The sequence below is a fragment of the Phyllostomus discolor genome, chromosome 1 (assembly GCF_004126475.2).
Source record: "Phyllostomus discolor isolate MPI-MPIP mPhyDis1 chromosome 1, mPhyDis1.pri.v3, whole genome shotgun sequence".
Classification (NCBI taxonomy): Eukaryota; Metazoa; Chordata; class Mammalia; order Chiroptera; family Phyllostomidae; genus Phyllostomus; species Phyllostomus discolor.
In genome coordinates this window covers 37177835-37193332 of record NC_040903.2, presented here as the reverse complement: position 1 = coordinate 37193332, position 15498 = coordinate 37177835, and the positions used below count along the sequence as shown (strand labels likewise).

At 34.4% G+C, this 15498-nt stretch overlaps 1 protein-coding gene across 22 annotated transcripts in view; it reads right to left on the bottom strand.

The window, feature by feature from the left end:
- ADGRL3 (adhesion G protein-coupled receptor L3) overlaps positions 1-15498 on the bottom strand; it is a 755368-nt gene that overhangs the window by 735469 nt on the left and 4401 nt on the right. The gene's annotated exons all lie outside the window — the stretch shown is intronic.

Sequence of the window (15498 nt, the reverse complement as noted above, 5' to 3'; positions counted from 1 at the left end):
CACAGCTCTGGAAACCTTTTATCCTTAACTAATGCTATAGAACAAAACAGGGCAGGAGATATATAAAATATTAATATTCAAATTTCTCACATGAATGACAACATATTTACAAGAAAGGTAAAGATATAGGTTTAGGCTTGGGAGGCAAAAAGATTCATGACCTTGCACAGCATTATGTTTGGAGAATAAACTATCCAAGTATAGTATACTTGTTTTAACAAGTATAGCTTCAAGATACTATAAGATTAGCACAAACCAACATGGACCTAGAACCTAAATGAAAAATAGAATCTAGCACAATGCTTCCAGAAGGATAAAAAGACGTAAACTCATAAGAATAAAAAATCTAAAAGGCTTCTCTGCAATTATGGTTATGAGAGAATTGGCACAGCATGGTTTTAACCACATAGAAGATTAATATTTATTTTCAACAAATGTAGCTATAGAAAAGTGTTATTATATTCCCTCTTTTTTTTCCACTGGGAGCATGCTGATTGAAATGCATTCATTTATGTGAGCTGACAGCTAGATAAAACTACATTGCGAATATTTTTTATCTCTAATTAAATAAGAAGTTAGCAACATCTGGTTTGCTACAATTACCCAAAATTATTCCAAATAAGTTTTTAATATGTTTTACTACATCATACTGTGTTTACCAGTTCTTTCCAATCCAACATTCAAAAAAAAAACAATTTAATTATGGAAGACAGTGTTAATTCCAATAAAAGACTCAAAAACTCATGGAAAAAATGTTAATTCACTTTTAAAGACATTAGGACTATAAGTTTGATTAGCCAGAACAATAACTTAAGAGTTTTTACGTTTTTTCAAAAAGTCCTTTCAGCTGTCAAGAAAGGTTTAAAATTGTATCTCCTCTACATACTATAATTAGAGAACAGAGAATTTCTAATATTGAAACAGCAGTTCCTCAAGAGGACACAAATACTGACATCATAATACAAGAGTACATTCGAGAGCAAGTTCTCACAAGTCAAGTGCAAAGGGCACCAAGTACTAGTTCATACACATCTGAAATTGTTTTCAGAACACCTGGCTTCATAATAGTTTTGAAAACTACTTTCATTATGCATGCTAATAATTTTTCTTGAAAACTGTCAATAAATTTGCTGAATATCACATATTATTCTTCATGGTATTATATGTGTTTATGATACTGAACTCCTTTCAACATGAAATTCATTCAAGATAAAGGAGTCTAAGTTCATACTCTGTAACATGCTTTTTTCTGATGGTCATAGTATTTTTTTAATTGTCTCTTTTAATATAAGCAATTTTCTGCAAATCCTAAAAGTAGTTGATTAAGGGATAATGCACATTGGGGGAAAGGGAAAACTCTGTGTGACCTAAAATTGTATTTTATAGTCTATGTATATGCCTATAAAATGTATGAAAAATAAGTAATAACGGCATTTCTGGCATTCTTATCTGAAAGTGCCTGTAAGTGTTCCGGCTTCCATTTGTATCTCATAAATTGCAGATAACCATTCCTTTCAGAATATACCAGAGATAAAAAAAAAAGACAGTGCAGTATGCACGTGAATGAAGTAACATGACAAAATGATTCCAGATGGAAGGCCATGAAGGTTGAAGGAAACATAACATGTGGCATTAATCTAACAAAAAGTTGGGGAGCAAAGGAAAAACAGAGATGGATTGAATAATTGTTTTCCACTCCTTGTTATGTGGAGCAAGGGTGAAAGCACCTGTTTTTCCCATCTGACTCTCATAAATAATAACCAAACTTATCACCAAACCTAGGGATAAGCAAACCTAATATAATGCACTAGTACCTGCATTATGTTACAGGTATTACTGTAGTTCTCACAATCCCACTATTAGCCCAATGATAGTAAACTGTATCAGGTTACTGATGAAAGTTTTGGTCACTATGAAAATGACCAAAAGTCACATACCAATATGTGCTGCATAGCCGTTCCAAGATTTAGGCTCAAGTTTGTCTCATCCTGAAGTTCATATTCGAAATTACTAAGAGTCGTTAACAGGGCCCAGTTATTAGCATCTATGCTGGTAATGTTCTAAACCATACAAGATGCATTTTATGCACAATGTTTTATGTAATATATTATATCCCATCTTTAAAAACAACCAGGCTATCGCCCTGGCTGGCATAGCTCAGTGGATTGAGTGCAGGCTGCGGACCAAAGTGTCGCAGGTTCGATTCCCAGTCAGGGCACATGCCGAGTTACAGGCCATGACCCCAGCAACTGCACATTGATGTTCCTCTCTCTCTCTCTATCTCCCTCCCTTCCCTCTCTAAAAAATAAATACATAAATACATAAAATCTTAAAAAAAAAACAACCAGGCTATCAACATGAAACACAGACCTCAGTCCCAGCCTTCAGTGAATTTGTACTTGCACAGAGGTGAAAAACAAGAAAAGAAATAATCAAGACCCTTGGCAGAATGTTACAATTCCGTAGGAGATATATAACAGGGAGTTAGAGGGCAGGACACAAGAAGGAAATAAAAAATTTCAATTATTAATGAGAAACATAAAAGTAAAATGTCTCAGAATTTCTTAAATAATACCATCAACTTTTTGCATTTGTCACTCAGACCATAGGACCACTGTTGCGTCTGAAGAAACATTTGCCACTATCTTTTCAGATATGATTACAATAGGAGTTGTTTCAAACCACTTCAGTAATGAGGATTTATAAATAAGTCACTTGGAACAAAAGGAAAGAACTTTGTGTAGTTTGCACCCTCCTAACTAAATGAAATGTAGTTCCAACATCTGACTGTCTGATTTCTACGCAGCATGTAAAATACAAATATATAATAAACCCTAGTCATGTGTATTATAGGTCTCCAAGGAATAGGTTTAAACTTTAAGGTAAAAAATAAATTAGATTAAACAAATACAGCATTACAACTGTGTATCAGTGGGTAGATCATTAAAAATTAACAAGTTCGGGCAATGTCATTTAAACTATGATCACTATCACTTAGCTCCTCCATATCTTTACAATGAAATTAGGGTGGAGTATATCAGAGTCTACCTGATAAAAGGGTATTATTTAATACAAACCCCTTCTTTACGCATGAATCAGCTGAGGCCAGAAAGAGGAAAGCTCTGTCTTCCGCTCCCAGCTGGGAAGGGGCATGGCCGGAGCTCAAGCACTCATCTCACTGGACTCTCCTCATCCCCCACTGATGCCTCCTCCAATTACATCTACACAGAACAGCTAACATGATCTTTGTAAAATGAAAATCTGATCTTATTATTGCCCTGCTTAAAACCTTTAATGACTTCCCATCGCTCCTAAGATAAAGTCCAAAATAATTAACCTTAAAAAAACAGTACAAATTCTACTCCCATTGACTTCCTTAGCCAGATTTCACATCACATCCTCTCTCAATCCTTGCATTCTAAGAATACTTTCATTCTAACTACCGGATGTTCTCCGAGTTTCACACTTGCACCAAGTTCGTTCCTACTCTAGGCCCTGAGACAGGAGATTTCATTCTCTGTCTGCTTGGCTGATTCCTACATATTCACCAGGGCGTGGCAGGATGAGAAAACCTTTCATCTGGAATGCCTGAGATCACTGAGTCAAATGTTCTCATAAAACTCATTATGTCCCTTTTCTAATATCTAACACAATTACTGCACATTTTTGACATAGGAAGCACGCAATAAATATCTGTTGATAAACGGATGAAAACGATGAGTGATTCCAAATTTACTATCTTCTTATTATAGTACTTTCCTATATTAAAAATTTTGTTCCAGTAAGACAATTTTCTTAAACCACATTAATCATTTTGCCCAAATTCTTGAACTAATATTATTTCTTTTCTAGAGCATAATTTACCATTATGCAATTAATATTAAATGATTTACTCTAAATAATAATGAAACCAGCTTTATCATGACATGCTGTGGAAAACCTCCCAAAAATTCAAATAATACACTTAATTGAATAATTGTCTCTACTAAATGAAAATACTATAATGCTCTTAACAATTGTTTTCCAGATTGATATTTTGCTACTCTTACTTGACAAGAGTAATAATCATAGCATTGCCAAGTTCAGCACTATTATACCTAAAGAGTCCCTCCATTTCTACAGAGTTCCTCAGAAACAAGACACCAGACACTTTAATAAGCCAGTGGCGATGGGAAAAGTTAGAATAAGGATTAACAGAAACCAACTTTCTAGACCAAAACTCCCCTCTCAGTCACAAACACAGATGTGTATCCAAAGCTAAAGTAAGAAATCATGGTTTCTATTATCTATATAAATCTTAAGGAGTCTTCTCATTTCAGTCTACAGTGTCTGATCATTCTTGTAGCCAACAGTTAAGTTTATTTTATGACATTCTGAAATTTAATATTACAAGCAGGAACTGATATTCAAACATTCTCTATGGTGATTCACTTTCTCTGTAAAATGAAAAATAACATGTGTTGTTCCTATTGCCAAATGAAGGCAACTTTGCTCAATTTTCTTCCCTGTGCTCAGCTCCATTAACTTCCTTCACTGGATATGCTTGGAACTGGGATCAGCTTCTGTGATGACAGAATTTGAAGGGATCAGTGAACCAGCACATTCTCTAGGGCCGCCTACTCAACCTTCTGATCTCAGTTCAAATGTTATTTGATCTGGAATGTCTTTCCATATCCCATTCACTCTCCAAGTCAGACAAGGTCTGGTCCTGCTGCCATAATACTCGTAGCATCCAGGGCTTGACCTCTGTCGCACTTATGACAATTTCAACTAAAAAATTAATGATAGATACATTGCTTATTAGCTCTGTATTTCCATGATTTTGCAAGTCCTATTAAAGCCTATTAAAGCCATGGCTCTTTCTGCCATGCTGTGTTCCATATCCCCATCATCCTGCAGACACTTGGTGCTAACCAACATATAGTGAATGGAAAGATTAATGACTCAGTGAAACTGGTGTTTAGAGAACTGCAGAAACAAGCAGAACAATTTAGAGGCACATTTAGGAGAGGATACCAGTTTCAACAAATCAAAACAGTAACACATTCTATAAAAGCTATCAGTGAGCTATATGTATTATGTATGTTATCTCATATAATCCTCATAATAACTCCAAAAAGTATTACTTACATTCCCATTTTACACATAAGGAAACTGAGGCAGGGAGAGGTTAAGTAACTTTATCCAGGGTCACACAAAGAGAGGGTTAGAAATCCGACTCTCAAGTTTATGTGCCCTTTCTAATTCACTCTTTGTCCCTCAATAATATACATTTTATTCTGTAGGTTGTACTTCTCTACATGTATGTTTATTACTTTCAGTAAAAATTCATTTAATGTAGAACTAAATGCAAGTTAGTCCTTAATCTTTAAAATAAAATGTAATAATTTTATGTAAGTAAATTCACCTTAAAAAAGGAAAATGAATATTCATTATTCAATGAATACACTTCTGCTTTATAAATGAAAGGATGTTATAGTTGTTTTGATCTAAGATAAACAGTACCATTGAAGCAAAACTCTAGGAGTAGAATTTACTTGATGTCTAAACATAAGGCAAAGAAAGGTGGTATAAGGAACTATATAAAATCACTTGTTATAAAAGGAAAAACTTATTAGTACCCTTAATAGTAGAGATATATAATGTAGAGAAATGTGAGAGAAGCTTTATTAGAATCTTAATGCTTTTAAAGATTGTAAAATAACTTCATGTCAATTTCTTTTTAAACCTTCACAAAAAAAGAGGTCTAATCTATTTGATTGTTAAAATATGTTATTACCACATGCACTACTGTGCCTTAAGTCTATAAGAAGGATGTGTTACAGAATTTTTGTAAAATCAACTGCCTACTAATTTAAAATTTTTTGAAAAGATAAACTTTCAAGCTGAGATATTCTATTACAATAAGCTTTACCATTTTATTAGCTCATAGCTGTTTTAGAGAGAAAGGACCCAAGTCTTACCCTCTGTTTACATAAGAAACTAAAGAAGTTATATGATCAATGTGATACAGCTACTTAGTGACGATGCCACACCCGAAATCAGAAAAGGGAACCTTCAAGGACAAGACAAATTCCTTGAAAGAAGACAACAGAAGCTATTAACCAACCATGTCACTTGGAGCAAGTAACAATTCTTGACAACTTTATTTTAGTCGTTTTAGTTTTAGTTTTAGTTTTAGTTTTAGTTTTAGTTTTATGGTGGTAAGAACACAACATGAGATCTACCTGCTTAGTAGACTTTAAGTGTACAATACAATACTGTTACCTACAGGAACAGTGTTATGTAACAGATTTCTGGAAAGCCCTCATCTCTCATAAATGAAACTTCATCTCCCTTGATTAGCAAATGGGGAATTTTTTTAATTGTTTTTAATACTTTTTAAAGAAATGAGTGTGTGCCTTCTAAGATGCCTTCAATGCCTGTATTATTCCACATGCAAGTACAGAGCAATTTCCAATGGCACTTGAATTTATCTTGCAACTTCAAAAATTGCTTTCACATTCAGTTGTTTCTTCCTGGGCCATAAAGCATGTGCATGCAGTTATACACTGATTTACTAATCACCCATTGAACTGTTCTATAAGTATATTTTGATGCAGATTTAAAGAAAATATAGACAGGGAGGTGAAAATAGACTCCCAATCTGGATGCTGAAAATACACCTTAAATATTTGTCTTTATGACTGGAAAAAGTCACAAAGATGGTGTTTAAAATAGAGCTGTTAGTATCTCTGACCAAAGAATGAATTAATTAAATCAGTTTCAGTAGGTACTGCATTACTGTAAAAATGATAAAAAGTCACATTGTACAACTGCTGTTTTTCTTTCCCATCATCCTTACGAGTTACTAAACACCTCCTATTTTGAACTTCACTCTAATTCCTATTTACAGATCTCTAACTAACCTTATATTTAGCAAAACTTGAGTGCATGTTTACTGATTATTAGCCATAATATTCTGTTTAGTACTTTTCTTTACTGACCTCTCTCTCCTTCTATAGACAACCTTCAATTATAATAAATGTATTCACTAACAATTTACTCCTACTTTTTATACTTACATTTTTGGGTTGCCCAAACAATGCCCACCAGTACTCTTGTTCCATAAGAGCTTTGGTAAAGAACTTTAAGTTCATATTTTAGATGAATTTAAAAGATAAGAGATTCATTCAGAGCAGAAAACTAAACTATGAAAGTTTATGGGCACATAAAGTGGATGGTGGACTTCTTAATTCTTCAAAAATCAATTTCATTGATTGGTTTTGTTTTAATATTATGTTAAATTCAAAGACATTAAGCACCACCCTATTTAAGTAGCCAGTAAATTTCACTTTTTACTCCTATTTTACTGACCTCAGCTTTTATACATTAATATATATGACAGTAATTCTTAAGAATCACCAGACCATCAGTAAGTTACTATTCTTTACTAACTATGCATAACTGAGAGTTAGCCTTTTTTAAAAATTCTGAAAATTTAGGAGGATCAGTTATACACAGAGGACAATGATGCACATGAATCACTGTAACCAAGTAAAGTCAAACTAATTATTTGCTCTTAGCCCCAATAATTGTACTTCAACAACTCTGTGCTACAGAAATCACCAGAGGATGGCCCAAGCTTGACATTACTAATCCTTGCAAATATGACAATCCACATGAATAACAAAAGTTTAAATAAATCATAGGTATCCACATGAGGAAATATTTTACAATATTAAAAAGGATGCTTTCAAAAATGGCATTGGGAAATTGAAGAGAATTATAAAAAGCACATATATATATATATGATATGTAATTTCACCTCAATTTGTTATATATATAACAATTTGGTATATATAGTTGACTTCAATGCACCAAAATCAAACATACATACCTAAAATACAAGAATATTATATCAATAAAATACATGGATAATCATGTTAAAAATGTGTGTGAAATAATATGTATGAACAATGTGAGGTTCCACTGTATTATGAAATATTGGATGATTTCTGTTTTGGTTCTATGTATCTCTGTATTCCACAATTATTCAACGTGAGCAGAAAAAATGATTGAATCACGATCATTCAAATGTAGAATAAGCTGCATTGGGAAGAGTGAATGGGAATCAAAATTCTGCTCTTAGTAGCAGGAATTCCAGAATAACATCCACCAAGCTGAGAGAGAGTAGTAGAAAAGGAAATTAACACAGAAATATTAACACAAAGCAGATGGACTAGCATACTATCCTCTCAGAGTGATACTATGAATCCCTCATACAGACAGTTCATTCATTTGTAACAAAGTAGGTTAAGTTCTCGTTTATAAACCTAATGTTTTCTTTCATACCCCATTACATTTTTGTTGTTGCTTTATCTCAACACCCCTATATTCGAAGAAGAGAACACACATACATATCAGTGCAATCTCACTATCATCCATTAATTCAAGAAAGGTCTCATTGAATAAATGTCTGCTCAGAGGCTCTAAGCAAATTTCATTTCTGAACACTACTGTCGGCAGCCCAGCAGGCTATTTCACCAAGATAAGATCACACATTTAATCAAATGCACCTAAAAAAGGAACACTCGCAAAGTTTGCTTAATAATGTCAAATCATAAAAACACAATGTTGACAGCCTACTAATTTTTAGTGCTCTCTATTTTTCAAAGATTTGCAACAATAAGGAAGGTCCATGGGAGTTCTACTAATTAAGATTTCTTTCTACTAACCTTTAAACATTCACCAAATGATCTTCTGCATTGCTATTTATATTGGGTCGGTACTAAACAAAAATGAAAAGTCAATACAATTTTCTGTTTTGAATAAAGAAAAATAAGAAACAATATATTCAGGAGGTGTTCCACCTTATACAAATAATACCTCTAATGCACCATTTTACTTCAGCTAGTCAAGTGTCAGCATGAAACACTACCCAGACTCTAGTTTGTAACACTGGATCCATATTAAATGTCTGTCATTTGAATAATGTTATTATTGAATAGATTGAAGTATGTTTTCATTGGATTCTTTAGACAGCTTTAAAGTTATCCATACTCAATTATTTGAAATATCGTACTTGATGTACTTTTGAGAATTCTGCCTCTTAACATAAAATTAATTTGAATAAACATATATACCCACCAGTAGCACGATATAACAGGTACACTAGAAAGAATAAAATAATCAGATGTTTGAAATAAATGGATTCATATCTGCAAACACATTGTTTCTGCTTTTGCTTCTATTTGCATTTATTTTATGCATTTATTCCTACTCAATATGTTCCTGCTTCTTTAGTTTCTTCTGGGATAACTTTTCCTTCTGTGCAACCTCCACTTCTGGTTTCGAAACAATGTGTTCCTTTTCTGTAAGAACCATATTAATGTGGCTGGTGGAGCTCACACATGATTAATCCAAACATGAGCTCTATAGCCAATGGTGTATCCCGGGGGTTTTATTCACCTGGAGGTACTCAATGCCTAAATAACCCACATGTAAACCTGTAAGATCGGCATTACTTTCTGCCTTTTTCAGGCATCAGTAGCCAAGATCCAGCACTCTGTGAGACACCATCCCTTTGTCCAATGCCCTTCTGGCATTGTACAACGGCATCTCCACGATCGTATGATGGAATGCCATATGTTGCTTATGTAAATGACATTTTTCAGATATTTGGTGGCTTCTCAGGCATGCACAGCCTCCTTGATAATCTGGGCATTTTCATAGGTGTTTTTGAACCTGAAGCTTTAAATCCCTTGATTTGCATGTTTTTGTTGGGTTCTGGGTCAAGTAAGAAACCATTTTCTATGGTCTCTTTGGCTGCTTACAGGAAAAGAGTAAACCCATTTTTAATGGCTTTCCTAACCAATTCTTCTAATGCCTGGTCTGTCTCAGTTAACAACGGATCACTGTAGTGGACACTCAGGTTTTATCAGGCCTTCTGCCTTTTTCTGTGTACAAGATCCCTCCCTTAATTGAGCCTTTCTTTCTTCAAGCTATTTGTCCATCCACAGAGGAACTGCAATATCCTTACTGACCCCACTAAGCTGGTGATAATAGATTAGTCTAAAACTGGGTACCTAATTCAGACTATGGTGAAAGGGAAAGAATCCAGTAGGCAGAGGGAAGAAAAAGTGGGTAGGGACAGGCAACTGGAACAAAATCCTAGTGGTATTCAAGGTGATATTTTTTTTTCTGACGCCTAGGTAAACTACCATCCTTCACCAAGATTCCTTAGGTGAGAAAAGTAATAACCTCCCAATAAATTAATCATTTGGCCTTAAAGCTAGTTGGAATTATCTTTTCAGTTAAAAGAGAAATAATGAATTACCCCTGATTTACTAAATAATTAAGCTGAATTTAAGTCCATATGACAACTGAGATGTTGCAGCATTTGGAATGACTACAAAATAATATTTAACTCTCACACATAAAATTATTGGAAATTTAAGTAAAATTCAACTGAAAATGCCTAAAATTTAAAAATGATTGTGTTTTGTGTAAAAAAAAAAGTGAGTGCCTAAGGTCTTCTTCCAAAGTCAAGTACAGTTAATAATAGGATTAAAACTTGACAGATTCAACAGTTAGAATCAATACAAAGAAGTCTACATATGCACATGCCTCATGTAAACGCAAAACTATTTCTCAATAGACTCTTTGTCCACTCCTTGAAGTCATGATCAGTATTCTGAGTCAAGGTTCAGAAAACCACCATCAGCCACTGACAAATCAAAAAAAACTGAAAATTGGAATAAAACAAAAAGATATAAATGTAAGCCAGTTGAACCTTTCCATTCTTACCAGAAATAAAATCTCATACAAAAGATGACCAGCAGGACCAACTCCTCTTACTCGAAAGAATTTGGAAGAGTTTGGAGGAAAGGAAAGGAGGTAAAAAAAAAAAAAAAAAAAAAAACAAGAGAGGGGACTGTTGAAAAAGCTCTTACAGGGTCAGCTGTCAATGGAATGCATTTTAGTATTCAGGTTACCCACCCAAGCAGAACATCAAAAACCCAGGCTTGAGTCTCTCCCCCATTCTCACAGGCTCAGACTACTGTGGAGTTGCTGGGGCTGTCTTGAATAGTAACACACTCTGCCTCTCTGGGATGCATAAACACCAACACAAGCTGATGAAACAGAGGGGGGTGTCATTTCTACTTGACTTCCATTTTCTCAAACCTTTAAAACACTTAAGCCTGGTACAATTTAGCAAGTCAGCTGTCCAATGTGCAGCCTATTTTTCCATTCATTTTTACTACCTACCATGTTGCATACTCTTCATTTTAACGGAAATGCTGGATAATAGCAGGTAAAAATCACACCATTTGGGAACTCTTCTTATCAGCAAATGTTGCTGGAATACAGATGTTAATTCTGAAATTTGGACTTATTTATAACCCTTTCCATACTTGTAAGCCTTTAAAGAAAGGTTAGGATCTGAATTTTAAGGGTTCATCTGCATTTATAGCAGTCTTATGAAGACATGAATTTTGGGATCATAAATCTTTTAAAAGGATTAGAATCCCTAAATCTTAAAAGTTTATGATGACTTGATTTGTTGACAACATTGTAGAAAATTCTGATGCACTTAAAACTTAAAGAGCTGCTGATGCCATGTGAAAAGATGATCAGGAGTTTAACTTAAAATGTCTGAGGTTAAATTGCTGCTTTCATTTTATATGTGATTTAAGTCAGTCTTCAGGCACAGCACTTGGCGGCTGTCAAAAATATTTTCCCATTAAGATTATGATTTTTGGTGGAGAATTAGTAGCAAAACATAACATTTTAAGATAAAGAGCTAAGAAATAGGTACTTAACAAAATATTTAAAATAGGAGAGAGGGAAAATCATGGTAAAGACAAAAATAAGTGAAACCTTTCTCAAGTACTTAAATAAAAGCTATTCTCACAGCTCATCAAGAACTCATCAATTAATAAAACATCTGATTTAGCTAAATTTTATTGATAATGGTGGTTAAGGACATTTCTAATAATACTATGGCTAATATGACAGTTATCTTTCATTAAATGCTGAATCTAACAGGTACTTTTCTATTTACTTCCTATTTCTCACCCCACATCAGCAATGTGGATGTCATTAGCTTTATTTTCCAGATAGAAGTGATAAAGCTAGAGAGTTATGGAGTTGGGATTATATTCAAGTGTCTCTTACTCCAAAGGCCATTTTTGAGACATCCCTAATTAGGGCAGCCTCCAGCTATATCCATCTGAGGAGTATAATTTTGATTTTCCAAGTGTAAATCAGGATTAAGCAAAGTACTGAAAAAGATAAGTGCTACAGTACTAATTTCAATTGTGACAGGTATAAGAGAGATATTTAGCCATGGATATACATAATCTATGAAGTTTGCAAATAGATGTGTAAGTACCATTTGGAAGTATTACAGTTCACCTTTGAACTGAAGTATCTAGTAAAACTAACCTCTATATGGGAGCTTCTGTTACGAATTAGGCATGTTACCACTCACAAACAAACTGAACTGTAGCACATAATTACCCCACGGATTCTTTTCCCTGAAAACGGCCTGTTGTGATGCTTAGTGATTAACAGACTAAGAGTGCAGGGAGTCGTCTTGATATCACTTCAGAAAAGTGATTTCCTCCCTAATAATTCCCAAGATACATAAATATTCAATAAGGGTCTTTGAAATCTAGTCTTAATTGGGCATTTATACTCTACCCAACTGCAAACTTAGCCCAAGCTAAGAAAGGTGTTTTATTAATTCATAGGACAAAAAAATCCCAATAACTCTTCATGAGTTTTAAAGTAGGAGGGTAAAATAAAGCCAAGATTATCTTTTATAAGAAGTTTTCAAATTTAATAGCACTTTAAGCAATGAAGTGAAACATAACTACAATCTGAATCATATGGGGAGTTGACTAATGTTTCTTGGGGCCCTCATGAAACGTAGTAAATAATAATGATAATAATAATAGTGAAAGCAGCAAATGCTTGCATATATATTATGTGCCCAGAACTATTTGGGGCACTTTACCTGTATTTTCCCATCAAATCTACACAACCACCTATGAATTAGGTACAACTGTGATATCGATAAAAGCGTATCAGGAAATTGAGGCCTAGAGAGATCTAATATCTTGCCCAAAGTCAAGTAATTTATCAAACCTAGGCAAACACACCACAGAGTCCCTTTTCTTCACCACCACACCATTCTGCCTCTCACATATTAGAATATCAAGACCTGGGGCGTAGATTTTCAAATTCCCCAGTAGTTCCTCTGCTACTGTCAGGATATCATGCTGGAGACCTGGCAGAACTTTAAAGTTTCAGTTTCACTAACTGGGGACCCATACAGTTAAAGACAAGCTCTCTATGTTGGGAAGAAAATAATGAAAATGACAAGTAATAAAATTTCCAACCTGCTTGTGCCTTTTTAAAGCTTGAACAATGCACTTGTTTTCTCCTTTTAGATGGCTTCTTATATGGATAAATGGGGTGAGATATGTGAATACAGTGAGGCAGGTCTTGGAAAGTCAGTATCAGTGGTTCTCAGACTCCCTGGTCTCAAGACTCTTTTACATGCTTAAACATTGATGACCTAAAGCAATTTGGATTATGTTGCTTGTAACTATCAATATTTATGCGTTCCTAGTTAAACTGGGAAAAATTTTAAGCACAAGCATACATGCCATATGCCATCAGAGCAATGACGTCATCACACATCATGTACCTTCTGGAAAACTCCACTGCACACTTGGTAAAGTGGGAGAGCAAAAGGCAAATAACATATTAGCATTATTTTGGTCTTCCCTCAACAGGCCTGAAAAGGTTTTAGGGACCTACACGTTTCCCCAAATCACATATTGAGAAGAGGGAATAATCTGCTCTACAAAATAACTGACACAAGAGTTTGACCAAACAAAATTACTCACTTGGGTGATTTATTTTTCCATCCTCGTGATAGTTTTCATGATAAATAAGATTACCACCAGTAATATTCAATTGTAACTCATGAATGATATAGATGAAAGATTAACCACTAATGTATGTAGTCACTCTGAGGAAGAAATTTTAATGTTAAATTCTTGTTTCCAGTGTCAATACCACATGAACAGGACACACATTATTAAGATCCACAGAATCTGTCATGGCCAAGTTTAGGAAGAACTCTCCCCTTTCACCCACTCCCTAAAACAGTGGAAAAGTTCAATTAATTCAGAACAGGACAGCTCATATTTAAATACATTTTGTATTTGTGAATATGTAACACACTTAACATTCTTTTAAAAAATGCACCTGACTACTTCTGCAGAAGTAGAATGAATTTAATTGGACCACATAGATCCTTAGATGAGGGTAATGACATTACACAGTTGGGGGAAATATGCACATCTTAGGACTCATAGTTGCTATCAAGAGGCATACTTACCTGCCTTCTCAAATGGACCAATAAACCTCAATGTCAAAGTCACAATGAATGAAAAATCTGGGTTTTTCTCCCCACTGATGAACAACTCCCTAACCACACACACACACAAGGTAACACATGGGGAATGTCAGAAGGACCTTACTTATATTTGAATGTTTTACATTTTATTATAAAATATGGTATTCTATAAAGAAATGCATTTGCATAACAGAAAAAGACATCAATGCAATAGTAATCTAAGTATAAATATGTCCTTGAAGGCAAACAAATGCTAAATTACAATACAGCTTCTCTCTATGTGAGCAAGTGCATATTTTGAATGTAATGCAAATCTAAGAAATCAAAGGGAAAATAGCTATTTGCAAAATTTAAGGAAAGAGCCTCTCCCTCTAAGTCCAATTGCTCTAGCCATTCATACCACGCTAAATTAAGGTTGCAGAGCATTTCTCAAAATCATTCTTTGTTCTTAAATACAAAAATCACAACCAGTTTTCCTGAATTCGAGGCAAAAATGTTCCACTTTTAACAGTAACTGTCACTCCTCAGCAGCCCTTTTCAAAGATAGTTTCAACGAGCAGTTAAAGTGGTTCCAATAAAATCTGAAAAACAATTCAGTTTAGCATTACATATATTATTTGACTAACATCAATCCTTTTGACTTTACAGTCTTTTTAGTTTCTGTTTAGGGTCTCCTTGGCTATAGTTCCCAAGGAATCAAAGATAAATCAAGTTCATCAAAATTTTGCCTGTTCTAATCACCAGAACCAATGCCGGGCAGAGTAGCTGCACCCAGTAAATCTCATACTACTATTTGCAGTGAACAGGGATATTTAAATCTCCAAAATGTAAGAAGATCATCATAAAGAAAATCACTCCTAAAAGATTCCCCATGCATATTGTGAGGAGAGCTCTCAATATAAAGGATAATCAGACCAAGCAACTTGAAATGAGACATCAAAAGCATTTATCCATCAGGCAAATCACATGTTGGCTTATCACTCCTCCAGCCAGGAATGCCTGGTGCAACCTAACATGTCTGTCTAAAAAAAATGTAAATAGTTCACATAAACCTTTATACTAATCATTCATTGTACCCAGAG